The following is a 14068-nucleotide window of genomic DNA, read 5'->3' on the forward strand; positions in this document are numbered from 1 at the left end:
CCCATGTGAGAAGCATGAGGAGGATTAAATACCCAAGTGCATCCACGGTCTGACAGGAATGTTCCTAGCTTCTCGTGCTCTGGGCCATTGGTGCTCACTTTTAGTTCGGAGCATGCTCCAACAAAATTTGTCCCGCAATCAGACCTCTGTTGCTTTGCCGGGCCCTTTATGGCAAATAATCTCCGGAGCGCATTAATGAAACTTGAGGTATCCATGCTCTCGATTACTTCGATATGAACAGCGCGGATACTCATGCAAGTGAAGAGTATGGCCCCCTGTTTGCTGTTGACCTCACCGCCTCTCGTGCGAAGAGGCGCGACATGCCACGGACCAAATACACCTAGTCCGACATAAGTGAAAGGTGGCTCGGTGCTTAGTCTTTCTGCGGGCAGGTCTGCCATCTTCTGCGGTAGCTGCCTTCCTCTGAGCTTACAACACGTAACGCAGCTGTGTATGTATGAGGCGATGCTACGCTTAGCTCCGACGATCCAGAACCCAGCTGCCCTGACTGCTCCCTCAGTGAAATGGCGTCCTTGATGTTTGACTTGTTCGTGATAATGCCGCATAATCAGGGTGGTGACATGGTGTCGCCCTGGCAAGATGATGGGCTTCTGCTCTTGATGGTTGAATTGGTTCGCCCTGTCTAGTCGGCCGTCAATTCTCAAAAGGCCGTCGGAATGAACCCGTGGATCCAGTCTCCACAGAGGGCTTGACTTCGGTAGTCGCTTTCCTCGTTGCAAGCTTTTCAACTCCTCTGAAAAGGCTTCCTTCTGGACAGATAGAATAATGACTGCCTTTGCTCGGGTTAGGTGTTCTGCAGAAGGTCGCAGTTGGTGAGATGAGCTGTTATGCGGGGAGTTTTACATGTTTTCGGAAGTGTCCTGAATTTAGTCCACTAGCCGTATGAGCATTGCAACTGCGCGAGTCAGCCTAATCCAACATTAGAAACGCTCGAACCGCTTGCTGCCGAGTTGTTTCACGTCTACACCAGTTGCAAGAACATTTGCCTGGGGCCGCACCTCCGTGTCGGAATCCGCATCGACCAAGTCGAACTTGCCCTTCAATACCTGGAGCAGTGATCTTGACGATACAGAAAGTCCGGGCCTGTCAGCCAGGTCGATCCTGCCATTTGGGCTGCTGGCACAGACCTGGTTCCAAGATCCGCAGGGTTCATGTCAGAAGGAACATAGTAAGACTTTCTGACGGGCTAGTTGGTACATATTCATTACTGGAGGCTGTGCGCTAAAAAAGACGTTCACAGGAGAAAGGAGACAACAGGAAAGAAGCGCAACTTTCAACTTTAATGACGACAAAAGAAGCCAGGCGCACTTATATATCACCTGTTATCCAGAGATAAACTGCATGAGCTAGAGCGTCAACCTAATCACCAAACACGAGAAAGAGCAAGGGGGGATTTTTCAGTGAGATTAAAAACCTATGAAGGTGAACATATCAACACGTGCCCAGGTATGGGCTAACAACAATGCATTATAACATGAGAATACAGATCTGCATGAAAGATGTTAATGAAAAAGAAGAAGTGCGTAACAACATGAAAATATGAATAACAAAAAATTCTGACAAACAAAGAAAAGAAGGGAGACGGGAGAAAAACCGTGTAAAGGGCGGTAGACAAAGTTTAAGGCACATTAAAACTTCTAAAACCAACTAAAATACATAGGAGCGAATGGTTTGAGAGATTAGATATAACCATTAAAATAGGTTAGTTCATTCCTAGAAAGGTTAATAGATGGAGTGCTAACGCACTTGTCTTTTCTTAGGTCAATGAAAAAAGCCTCAATTACTTCTCTCTCAGTCTTGTCTGGGGCCTTAGATAGAAACTTTGTCTCATTAAACTTGGGGTAGCAGTTTTTGCAATTGTTACAGTGTAACGGAAGGTTGCCTCCAGGTCTGTTCTTCAGGGTAACGTTGTTCTTGCGGGCGCGCTCATTAAAACATTTCCCGGTTTGCCCCACATACACTTTGCCGCATGTCAGGGGGATCTCGCACACAACATTGGCAGTGCATTGGGTGTATACAGTGTGATGTTTGATATTACAGACCTTCTTAACAAGCTTCTTGGTCACCATCGGACATAATTTTGCTAGTTTGCAGGGAATCGAAAAAACCAACTTAACCCCGTGACGAGACGCAACTTTCTTCAAATTGTGCGAGAGTCTGTGCAGGTAAGTCATTACCTGCACAGGTTTCTTTTAGCTTGGTCTGAATTTTTTATCTTTTTCAAAAGGTTTTCAGACATGCCGGTGACCAGGTGGGCTGGGTAACCTGCAGATAAAATCCGGTCAATCTGGGACTGGAAGCTTTCCCCTATATTGATGTTCTATTGTTATATTGTTGTTAGCCCATACCTCGGCACGTGTTGATATGCCCCACTTCATAGGTTTTTATTCTCACAGAAAAATCCCCCTTTGCTCTTTCTTGTGTTTGGTGATTAGGTTGACGCTCTAGCTCATGCAGCTTATCTCTGGATAAGAGGTGATATATAAGTGCGCCTGGCTTCTTTTGTCGTCAATAAAGTTGAAAGTTGCGCTTCTTTCCTGTTGTCTCCTTTCTCCTGTGAACGTCTTTTTTAGCGCACAGCCTCCAGAAAGGAACATAGGGCCATTGCTCTGGCCATGCAGAGCTCCTGATGCGTTCCACCCTGTTACTGACATACACAAAAAACCTTCGTGTCTCATTATGTATATAGCCTAGGACGACTTTGCTGTCAGTATAGAAGTTTACAGCATCAAGTTCCATATCTATTTCACGACTGATAACCTCTACTAGCTCCACTGCCAACACAGCGCCGCACAGTTGAAGCCTTGGGATGGTGTGTTCCGGATGCGGTGCTAGCTTAGCCTTTCCTATGACGAACCCGACATGACACGCACCATCTGGATATGTCACTCTGAGGTAAGCCACTACAGCCACAGTTTTGGTTGATGCGTCAGAGAATATGTGCAGTTCCTTGCACTCTGCGGCAGTGAGTGAGGCAGAGGCATAGGTTCGGGGTATGTCCAGCTGCTCGAGTACTTGCAAGGAGTCTTTCCACGTCTCCTAGGAGGCTCTCTTGTCGTCAGGAAGTGAACAGTCCCAGTCGCATGTCTCAGCGACTAGCTCTCGGAGGAGGGACTTCCCTTGAATGATGACTGCAGCAACAAACCCAAGTGGATCGTACAGGCTATTCACCACTGACAAGACACCTCGCCGAGTGAATGGCTTTTCTTGGATTGGAGTCGTAAATGTGAAGACATCCTTCTCCAGATTCCAAGAAACTCCCAGACTGTTGGATCGGCTATGAGCCATTACGCAAGTCAAGATCCTTCAAATCCTTGGCACGGTCTTCTGGTAATGCTTCCAAACACTGTAGGGGAGTTAGAGGCTATCTTGTGGAGCTTAAGGTTTGACGCGGCCAACATCTGTTGCGTGCGGCGTATTAGGCTGATGGCGTCCTTGTCTTTGGAGAGAGACTTCAACCCATCGTCAACATAGAAATCCCTCTCGATGAACTGCCTGACGTCGCAGCCAAATTCTTCCTCTCCTTTTCGTGCTATTCTCCGCAGCCCGTACGTTGCTACTGCAGGTGAATGGCTATTTCGAAACACATGCACCTTCATTCGAAACTCCACCACGTCACTGTAGATGTCGTTGTTGCGCAACCACAGAAATCTTAGTTTCGGTGGTCGTCTCGTACCAGGAAGCAGTAGAACATGTGCTTAATGTCTACAGTTATGGCCACAGGTTCCTTTCGGAATCGGATGAGCACTCCAAGCAGGCTGTTGATCAAGTATGGACCAGTAAGCAGCACACTTTATAGACGCCCTTAAACTGTGCAGTGGAGTCGAAAACGACTCGTGTTTCCCCGGGCTTTCGTGGGTGGCAAACGCCGAAGATGGGGAAGTACAACGTCCTTCTCCTTCTCGAACCGGCGGAGCTTCCTCGGCATGGCCGTTCTTGAACATCTTGTCCATGAAGCTCGCGAATTGTTCCCTCAGTTCTGGCTTTCTCTTCAAGATCCGTTGGACAGCAGTAAGGCGTAACTCGGCCAAACATTTGTTATTCGGAAGCCATGGTCTTGGAGAACGAAAGGGAAAAGGCGCTACCCAACTGTTGGATTCGTCCCTTGAGAACTCATTGTCTATTAGCTTCGAGAACTTCCTGTCCTCAACAGTAAGGGAAGGTCTGTTGTCATCCTCCGTTGTCTGGAACAGCGTTTCAGAGATCCCATCATCATAGCTGTCTTTCCTAGCAGCGTGCTGAGCTGGTTGGAACCAGAGTGTCGACCCTTGCGTGCCAGCTCGCCCCAAGCAGCGCAGGTCATCGGCCTAATATTGCAACAGGATGGTCTCATCCTGGTCCTTTGTAGGGCCAGCTTTGCCAATACAGTTCCAATGTTGGGCCAATTACCTGTGCTGCTTGGGGAGCTTCTCCTTGACCAGAAAATGACTCTGACATGGCTCGAAAAGGGAGGGACGTCCATTCTCAAGGACGTTTGTTTTGAGGTTGCTGACACAGTCCGGTGTGCGACTTCGACTTATGCAGACATTCCCTACGATGACCCATCCCAGATCCAGTCTCTGAGCAAATGGAGCATCAGCCGGTCCGTTGCGCTGTCGTTGAACCTTGTGTACTCTGAGAATGTCTTTCCCGAGGAGAAGTAGAATCCTGGCCATCGGGTCCAAACGAGGAATGAATTTAGCTACAGCTCTTAGATGAGGGTGACGCGATGCTACTTCCGGTATTGAAATGTCGTTCTCGTTGTTAGGCATCTCGTTGCACTCGATGAGTGTTGGCAAAGGTATCTTCACGGAGCCATGAATGTCTTCAATGAGAAAGCCGGATGCCCTTCTTCCTGTCGCCTCTGCAGTTCCAGCACATGTCCTTAGTGTGTAGGGGGAACTGTCACCATTGAGCCAGAAAATGTTGAAGAACTCTGTTCTTGCAAGGGACCTGTTGCTCTGGTCGTCTAAGATGGCATACATTTTTTTCAGTGTTGTGAGGCTTAGTCGAATGACTGACTTTCACCAAGCAGACCTTAGAGCAGGATTTGCCACCGCTGCTTTGGCCGCAGACCTCTGTACACTTAGATGACACTTCAAGTGCGGAATCTTGGTCTAGACTTGCATCTTCAGAGCCGTTATGGGCTACAGGAGACTTATGGCTGACATTTCCGGCATGAAGTGCTGTGGCATGCCTATCGCTACCACAATCGTCACATTTGAGAACTGCTTTGCAGTCTCTTGTAAAGTGGTCTGTGGAAGCGCAGCTACTGAAACATATCTCATAATTTTTCAGCAGAGATTTTCGTTCATCCAGTCGTTTTTCTCTGAAGGCGCGGCACTTCCGGAGGCGGTGAGGTTTCCTGTGCAGAGGACAATACTTGGTTGTATCATGCCACTTCTTTGGTGCGTTTGAGACCAGATGGTCAGTGCTGGCCTCCACGTCCGTCAGTTGCACTGAGATGGGCGTTCTTCTCGTCCTGTCATTCGTTGCCCATCTGTCTGCTCTTGGGAGCCTTGAAGGGGTGCTACTTGCGGAGTTGAGTTTGAAGCTAGGATCGTTTCTCGTTTTCGCTTGGTCCCTGATAAAGCTGGCAAAGAACGAGAAAGGGGGAATGGCGGCCTGATGATTTAGTTTGTACTTCGAGCCTTTCGCGATCCACGTGTCTTGCAAGCGCTGGGGCAGCTTTTCTACAATCAGGTTTACCCCTCTTGCGGTGTCTAGATAGGAAAGCCCAGTCAGGTGAGGGTCACATTTTGCAGCTTCAAGTTCAAGAAGCAGGTCTCCCAGCTCTCTCAGTTTCTGGGTGTCTTTCTCGGACAGTCTCGCGAAACTTGAAATTCTCCTGAAGATGGCCTCTTCTATAATTTCCGGGCAACCCATAGCATTCCTCAAGTCTTTCCCAAACTACCTATACCCCGGCCTCGGGGTTGTCGACGTGCACGGAACGCAGCCGCTTTGCATAGCTTGACAACTCGGTCCCGAGCCGTTTCACAAGAAGGTCAAGTTCTTCGCTTGCCATGACTTCGGGAGTCCATGTCATTCCCTTGAACGTAGCTTTCTACGACCGGTAGTTTTCAGGGCAGCCATCTAACTTCGTTAGCGAGGTACTCACAAGGTTGCGTCGAATCAGATACTTTACCATGGCGGTCAATTCGGGGGCGTTCGCTTCATCTCCCTGCTGACGAGCAATGTTCTGCGCGATCCCTTGGATGCGAGCGCTTGGTGTACATGGAGCGTGGTCTTCAGGTGCTTCATCCACGTTCTAAAAGACGCAATGCTCTCCGCCGTCATGCTGCTGCGATTGCTGGCGCGGGCCGAGTTAGATGTGAGCCTGGTCAAGCACGTAGTCAAATGTACGTTGAGCGCGGTCTTCGGATGCCTCGGAGACAGTCCGACAGATGTGATGCTCCCCGCCGTGCTGATCTATGGCAGCCTCCAGGATCTCTGCTTGTGCTTCCGCGGCGGCCGCTTCTCTTTCCAACTGCATCACATGTAATTCAGTGTCCAGCTTCACTTTCTTGCGTTCGATTTCCACAGCCGCATTTTTCTCTTGTTCTTCCAGTTTGGCCTTTTCCAGTTTCACCGCGGCTTCTTTCTTCGTAAGAGAAGCGTGTAGTCGCGCCGCGGCGGCCTCCGCTCTTGCTCTGGCGGCGAGCATGCTTGGCGTTGTCGAGACGGTCGAACGCTCCGAACGAGCTGAGCGCGACGAATGCCGTGACTGCACAGAGCTTGCCATTTTGTCAGAGCACGCGAGATGAGATTGTTCCGGACTCACTTGAGCGGCGGGCGACTTGCGGTCTTGCGACGCCATTCCGTCCGTGGCTGCGATGCGAAAACAGAACTTCTGAAGAGCGGAGCCAGCCAGCGGAGCCGCCTAAGCGTAGGTGCTTTCGAAGAGCGCGTGAGACACCGACTCGACGTTCATCGCGTTCTTACTGTTCTGATTCCGCGGCACGCGTTGGGGCTGCGGCCACTCCTCAGATAGTTAACAGGTCGCAAACACAAGGAAAATTAAACTTTATCTTGCTTCTACAAACTTGCAAAAACGCGGTGTTGCCACAGTGTGCAGCGCGGTTGAAAGAACGAATGAGTGGTGGTGGTGGTTGATTCTATGGGTTGGTTATTCAGGGGAGGGGGTACTGGTCCCGACGTATGTTGACCCTTAGGGCATCAATCTTGAGGGCCAGGAGAAGGGGTAAAAGGATGCAGGGGGGAGGGGAGGGGGAGGTGGTCGCCTTCATATCCGGTGGAAACCGTGGCCAGGAGTCAGCCAGGGGGTCTTGCGGTCCTGCCGTGACGCCGCCGTAGCAGCAACTCCAGCTCGCACCTGGGAGGGGAAGCCGCGGTGCACTGGGAATGTGTGCAAGCACCGGGCGGGAGGGGGAGAGTCCTCGTGCACTGGGACAGTGTGCAAGCATCAGGCGGGGGGAAGGAGCATCGGTCCTCTTAAAGCCACCGCCTCGTGCTGGGCGGGGCGAAGGTCTAGAGTAGGATGCTCAGGCCAGTCTCCCCGAGGAAGGAGAGGAGGACCCGGTGCGCCTGGAGCTGGTTGCGGGCCGGGAAAAGAAGGTCGTTCTCCGTGGTGGATGGGAGACCAAGTGCCCGGTATCCCGACTCCAAGCGTCGCCTGGGGAGGTCAAGGGTCGGGCACGAAAGCAGAAGGTGGCCGAGCGTCCCCGTGTCACCGCAGGAAGGGCAGGCAGGTGAGGAGGCCCTGCCACGGACGTACAGCCTGGAGGGCATCCACGTGCACCCGATGCGGAGACGCAGGAAGAGGGCTCGGTCCCGCCGTGGCGCTGGTCCGAGAGCCGGCGAAAGGGCTGGCGAGCCGTAATTCTCCGGTCCGTGGGAAGGGTCTGCACCACCTGCAACAGGTGAGGGCGGGCGAAATCATGCTGGATCACTGCTAGGGAAACCGGGGACCCGTTGGCATGGGCTGACTTGGCCGAAGCATCGGCCTGGTCGTTTCCCTCAATGCCGGAGTGGCCCGGCACCCAATGCAGCGTGATCCGGGGGCCCGCATCCTCCAGGGCGTGCAGGCGGGCCCTGAGCTGGGACGTAGTGACCACGTTGTAGCGGGGCCTGGACAGCAGCTGGAGGGCTGGACGGGAGTCTCAGAGGACCGCAACAAGGCCAGGTGGGATGGCCGCAGTCAGGTCCGCCGCCAGGTGCAGCCCCGCCAGCTCGGCCGCAGTGGAACTGCCCGGGAAGGGGAGCCTGCAGGTCTTGGTCACGCCCAGCTGCGGGGCCACGAGAGCCGCAGCCGCCCGACCTGTGGCCGACAGCACCGATCCATCGGTGAAGAGGAGGGTGGAGCCTCCGCACTCCTCCAGGAAGGCGGCACCAGTCAGCCTGATGGCTGCAGCCGGTGCGTGGCGCTTGGACGTGCCTCCAAAGTCCAGGGAGACCTGCAGAGGAGAAAGCGTAGGAAGCGGGGGAGGGCCAGATAGCTGGTAGGTGGGTCCAGGGACTCCAAGTAGGCACCGGAGAGCATGCCCATCCTGGAGTGGGGGCGTCCCAAGAGGCGTGCGCCGAGGGCTTCACCGTCAGGAACATGGTGGAGCCGGTCCATGTGCGTGAGGCCTCTCTGCAAGAAAAGAAGGGTCAGAGGGAGCACCCCCGTATCGGCTAGGGTGGCCGGGATCTGGGAGCCCCGTGGGACTCCCAAGAGACGGCGGATCGATTTCCGCCGAGTGATCTCGAGGCGGTTGAGCCGGGTGGTCTTGAGAGTCAACAGGGGGAGGCTGTAGAGGACTGCCGAAGTCCCGGCAGCCTCGCACAGCCGGATGGCCCAGGTAGCAGAGCAGCCATTCCCACGTGCCAGGAGGCGCTCGGCTGCTCGGCCGACGCGGTCCAGGTGGATCAGGAGGGGCTTGTCTGCCGGGATCCAAGTGAGGCGATGGCCAATGGTGAACCCAAGGTACCTCACTTGCGGTCTCCAGGGCAGATCGGTGCCATCGATCTGCAGGGTGCGGATCCCGGACGTGGCCCGTGCACCTTGTGGGTGGAGGAAGAGGGCAGACGACTTTGTGGCGGAGAGAACAAGGCCCTTGGCAGTCAGGAAGGACTGCACCGCATTGAGGGCTCGCTGGAGGGCCTGCCTGGCAGAGATGATGTGCCTGCGGGAGGCACGAACCCAGAGGGCAATTTCATCTGCGTATAGACAACAAAAAACCCGGTGGCGATCCTGCTGGATGGCGTTCGGGAGGCCGGTCATGACCAGGTTAAAGAGGAAGGGGCTGAGGACTGAGCCCTGTGGGACCCCGGCGGTTATGGGGCGAGGAGGGCTCAGGGAGCCGCTAACCTGAACCTACATGGACCGTTTGTAGAAAAAGGCGGTTACGAAGCGGCGCAGTCGCGCGGTCGCTCCAAGTTCGTCCAGAGCCTCCTCGATGGTGGAGTGGGGCAGGCTGTCGAAAGCTGCCTGGACGTCCAGGAGGACCAGGAGGGCGACTTCTCCATGCTGCTTGGCCTCCTCCAGGCAGGAGACCACGTCGGCGATGGAGTCTGCCGTGCAGCGGTGCGTGCGGAAGCCCGTCTGGCACTCTGAGAAGATGTCGCTGGCCCTGGCTATAACGAATGAGTCACTTCTCCCCTGACAAGAAAATTCCGGGATACGGAGCACTTAAGAGGGAGAAAGAATGCAGGCGAGTGTGAAGGCGCACGGGGAGAAGGAAGGAACAGAGCGAAGAGAGGAGTACAGTGTTCGCAGATGAAGCCGGCGCTTGGGCGAGAAATTCGAAACCGAACTCGGGACAGCACCCACGCAACGGAAAAAATTAAGCCGCACAAACTGGCACCATTACAGCTTTCGTTGCTGTTTCCCTTACCTCATCGATGCTCGAGACGATGTACCCGGCACATGTACGCTGCCTTGCTGACACCGCTGTCTTTAGAAACTGCCCTCATGCACACAGACACTGATGAGCGCAGGTGATGCACTCATGAGCACAGTGCCGCCGACAAGCCAGACACATTCTGGAAGCATGTTGCTCAGCTGCCAGACAACCTTTCGTGCCACCCTCTCATCGCTCACGCATTTGAAGATCAGGTCAGTGGTAGCGTGTAAAGAGAGGCTAAAACATAATTGGAATCCAGACGTTCACAGCTACCGACCGCGTCCTGAAACACAGGATCAGAGTAACGGCCGGAGCACCTACAATCCCTTGTTTAAGGCAAACCAAGGTGCTCACGCGCTGCCTCTTGCCGCAAAGCTTCTTGCACAGCCACCGCACCCTATCACTGGCCAGGTCGGCACACTCACGAACCGTGCAGTCCTTCGAAAACATTTGAGGCGCACTCACAAATTCGTCGCTTCTCGCAGCTCATGCTAACAAACGACAGCAGCGGACGCCGCCATATCCGCGCTGTAGAAACCGCGCGGACCGATAAGTTAAGCGTTTGAAACGGGAGAGCAGCTGGAGCCCTCGCGCGGCTGTAAATTTACGCCCTCTTAATTAATGCTCTAAAAGGTTGCTTATTTAAGAGGTACCATTCCGACGCCGTTTAAATGCCTTCTGCATTGAAACGTCTACCAAACTGCAGTGAGCTAACAGCCGTATAAATCAGCGTTTAGCATAATTCGGCCATCTTGAGGCCGTCCCAAATTTTGGTGGCCAAACGAGAAATTTTTCAGCAATGACATTGGTTATTTCACTCTCCAAATTGGTTAATTGGTTATTTCACTCTCCAAAAAGAACACATAAGATCGCCGCTTCTTTTAGAACGGCCATCTTTGCCAGCGCGGAAAGACAAGCGGAGAAGCCTAGTATCAGCGGTTGTCGCGATTGTGATGAAATTTTGCGGCTTCGATCGCTCGCCGTCAGAGTTGGAAAACTGGTCAGTGAGTGGCTTCCCAAATCTGGTTGTAGCCTCGTCGCCTAGGCCAAAGACGATGGCACGACTTCCGCGAAGTGACGCTGTGAACACACAGTGACAGAAGTTGGAGGAATGGCTGCAAGAAATAGGGCAAAAAGATATCCCTGACATGAAACAGGAGCACGCGCGACAGTCGGTCATTATGGGATAGCCTATAGACAGCTTCATCGTAGTAGATGTAGCAACGTTGAGCCTTAGTGTTTCGCACTTTTCGATACAGGACTGGCCTCTTCCGCGCAATTCTTGTGTACCTAAGTGCGCTTTTTCTTGCCTGCACCTGGAATGACAACCGCGTGTCCCCCAGATATTTTAAAGTAAGGACTTGGGCTGGCACGCTGTTCGGCAGAAATGGTGTTTGTTGCTGATGTGCAGCTTATGTCGGGAGGGTTCGACTGGCAGTTCCTGCTCGCGCCGGTTGCCGTGTTTGGGTGCTGAGCTGATCGCTTTTGAGTCATTCTTTAAGGGAACCTGCGGCTAGTGCCAGCCGCGCTCACTATGAGAGTGCCGGACATGTAGAAGCCGAATAAAACCATATTTGTATGACAACTTTGAAAGAAGCTACTTTTCAATAAATTTACACGTCTTTGGAACATCTTTCGTTTGGACAGTTTTTGTGTCAGGCACGCATGTTGTCATTCGGCAAAGAAAGTCTTGGGGAGGAAATTGTTTACTTGATTGTGTGTCTGAAGTCCTTCTGTGAGAAATATATTAAGGTTGCGCACCTTACTCATTTTAGAGTCTAGCAGGAAAACAACAATGGCGGGGGTACACCAGTGGAAAGTTCCAGAACCTCGGACTAGCGTAAAAGCAAGCATTAGCAGCACTGAAAAAAAATGCGTCGCGATAGGGCAGTTGACAGCAATACACTATCTTTATCAAAGGCTATACGATTTTAACATTTACCTCGCATTACTTGTTGGAACAGAACATTCCTGAACCCAAAGCCAAATTCTTCCAAACGCATTTAGTGACTGCTTTAAATGCGCTTGCAAGCCATGAAAAGTGGCATCTGTTTACACACTGTGCCGATTCTAAACCCACTCGCCTTTCCATCTCCAGTAATAGCGAACGTTTCTGTATTCCGACTGAATAAGTTGAAAGGTTAGTGGCTTAATTCGGGATTCTTTTAAAATAACCTTTGAAAGCAACCTTCTCGTGGTTTAGCGATCAGAAGTGTTTCCTTCTGCCGTGAAATTATTGCAATGTATTTAAATTTTTCCGTTTCCAACTAAAATTTAAATTTTTAAGAATCATGCCTTCTAAAATAAAAACAATAAAAGAATTGCCGAGAGCAAGTGTTGCGCAGACTGAGGCAGTCTACCAAAGCTTCAGCGACTGCATTTATTTGATGCCTTGCGCCTCTTTCATTGTTGTCCCCTTGACCGCAGAAAGGTGCCGCCATGCAACGATTACATGTGACTCCCGTTCGTGTAACATAATAGGCAGTCACCGATTTGATGTTCCTTATATGTGGGGCGGCATCGGTAAGATTCATCTATAACGCATGTAACTGGCCCAGATCCCCATCCCACCGCTTACTTGACGAAAACTTGGAAAGCCTTGCTTCAATGCATTGCCATGAAAGGATGAAACTTTTTTACTTGCTTTATTACGACCATTTATGAATGAACAAAACACGTTACACTGACACCGCTGACCCGCGTGCTAAACGGTCATTTCATCGTAAAAAAGTTAGAAGAATATACATGCAAGACTAATATAATCATTCTTTCCAAGAACGGCTCTCCACTGGAATCCCTTATCTGCTGATGTTGTGCAATGTGAAAATGTAACATTATTCTCTCGCGCGCTGTCCTCAATATCGAAGTCTGTTCGCCGTATTGTTACTGGCTTTGGTTTTCTGCTTCAGACCGCGGAGCCATGTTGCATTGCCTTTATTCTAATTTGTCATGTTTTCCCTCGCCCTGCAATATGTGTTTTGCTTTACAATTAACTTACAGCTCGCAAGTGTCTGCTCGTTGGTCTTTGGCATCTGTTACGATCCCCTGCATCAAAAGCTCTTGATGCTATGTATGTCTTGTACGCCTACTCGTGCTTAAAGCCTGAGACTGAGGCTAGCAGTTTTCTTCTGAATTAATGGTTAAATAAATCAACAAATAGATAAATAATTGAGTGGGGGCGGTGTAATCTAGAAAGAAATTATTGGGAAGCTACGTCCAACGGTGTGGCCATAAACTTGACCCGAATGTTAGGAAAAACCACCATTCCCACTTTATTTCGACAGGGTATGAGTGTCAGAACAATTTTATGATTGTTCTAGAAAGTGCAATGCCAGCTAATGCAAGCATGCCAGAAAACTTTTCACCACATTTTCTTGCGTTCGTCGTGCTCAATCCAGACGCAGTTTGTCAAAAAACCTCAGAGAGCATTATTTTTTAGGTGAATGTGATGCACCCTGCTTATCAGCCACAAATGTGAGATCTCTGTGCCAGTGGCGTCAGCACTCATGCTCAGCGGTGAGATGCTGAATAGCAGGATACTCTTAAGGTTGTCATTCATTCATTCTTTAATTCATTCATTCATTTCCAACATATCGTTGGGGGTCGCCAGGCGGAAAAGCTGTTGAGAAACAGACTGAGATTCCCTGGGGCCCGAACAAGGCAGCGGTGTACAGAGTACCACCGTGAAATAATAGTTAATGCGCATAAAATAAGCAGAATTCATTACAAGTAACGTTCCCGTGCATCAAACACACAGCTGGAGCTCACGCTCGCTGGAATTTAATTTACAGGGCTGCTTTAAAGCGCTGCTTTGAATGACAGAGGCCCTAATGCGATGCTTCCAGAGTCAAAGCGCGTCTGTGAATAATAGCTTTGACCTTGAAAACAAGCTAACATTAGAATCCGTTCCCCATAGCTGTGTACTCTCAGTTCAAACAAGAAGCCAGCGCACAAAGGGCCAACCTCGTTACACAGCCGGACGAGTTTAACTCCGATGTAGTCTGTACTCGATATGAGACGTTTCATTATCGCAAATGACTTTAGTCGAGGCGTACGCTGTTTTGCTTCACTGACGAAGACGGAGTGTTGCTGTCCGTCACTTTATATATTTTTTTGTTTTTGCAGCTATACAGGGCTGTAGAAGTTGGAGAAAAAAAAACAATTTTTTGCTTTGCCACGCATCTAGCTGGGCAACGGGGATTGAAAGTTGACGGCACGCTTGA

General features: G+C 51.2%; 1 protein-coding gene across 2 annotated transcripts in view; it reads left to right on the plus strand.

Moving 5' to 3' along the window:
• Window positions 1-14068, plus strand: part of LOC144103975 (putative cytochrome P450 301a1, mitochondrial) — a 140776-nt gene that overhangs the window by 34699 nt on the left and 92009 nt on the right. The window lies entirely within an intron of this gene.

This window comes from Amblyomma americanum, chromosome 9 (assembly GCF_052857255.1).
Source record: "Amblyomma americanum isolate KBUSLIRL-KWMA chromosome 9, ASM5285725v1, whole genome shotgun sequence".
Taxonomy (NCBI): domain Eukaryota; kingdom Metazoa; phylum Arthropoda; class Arachnida; order Ixodida; family Ixodidae; genus Amblyomma; species Amblyomma americanum.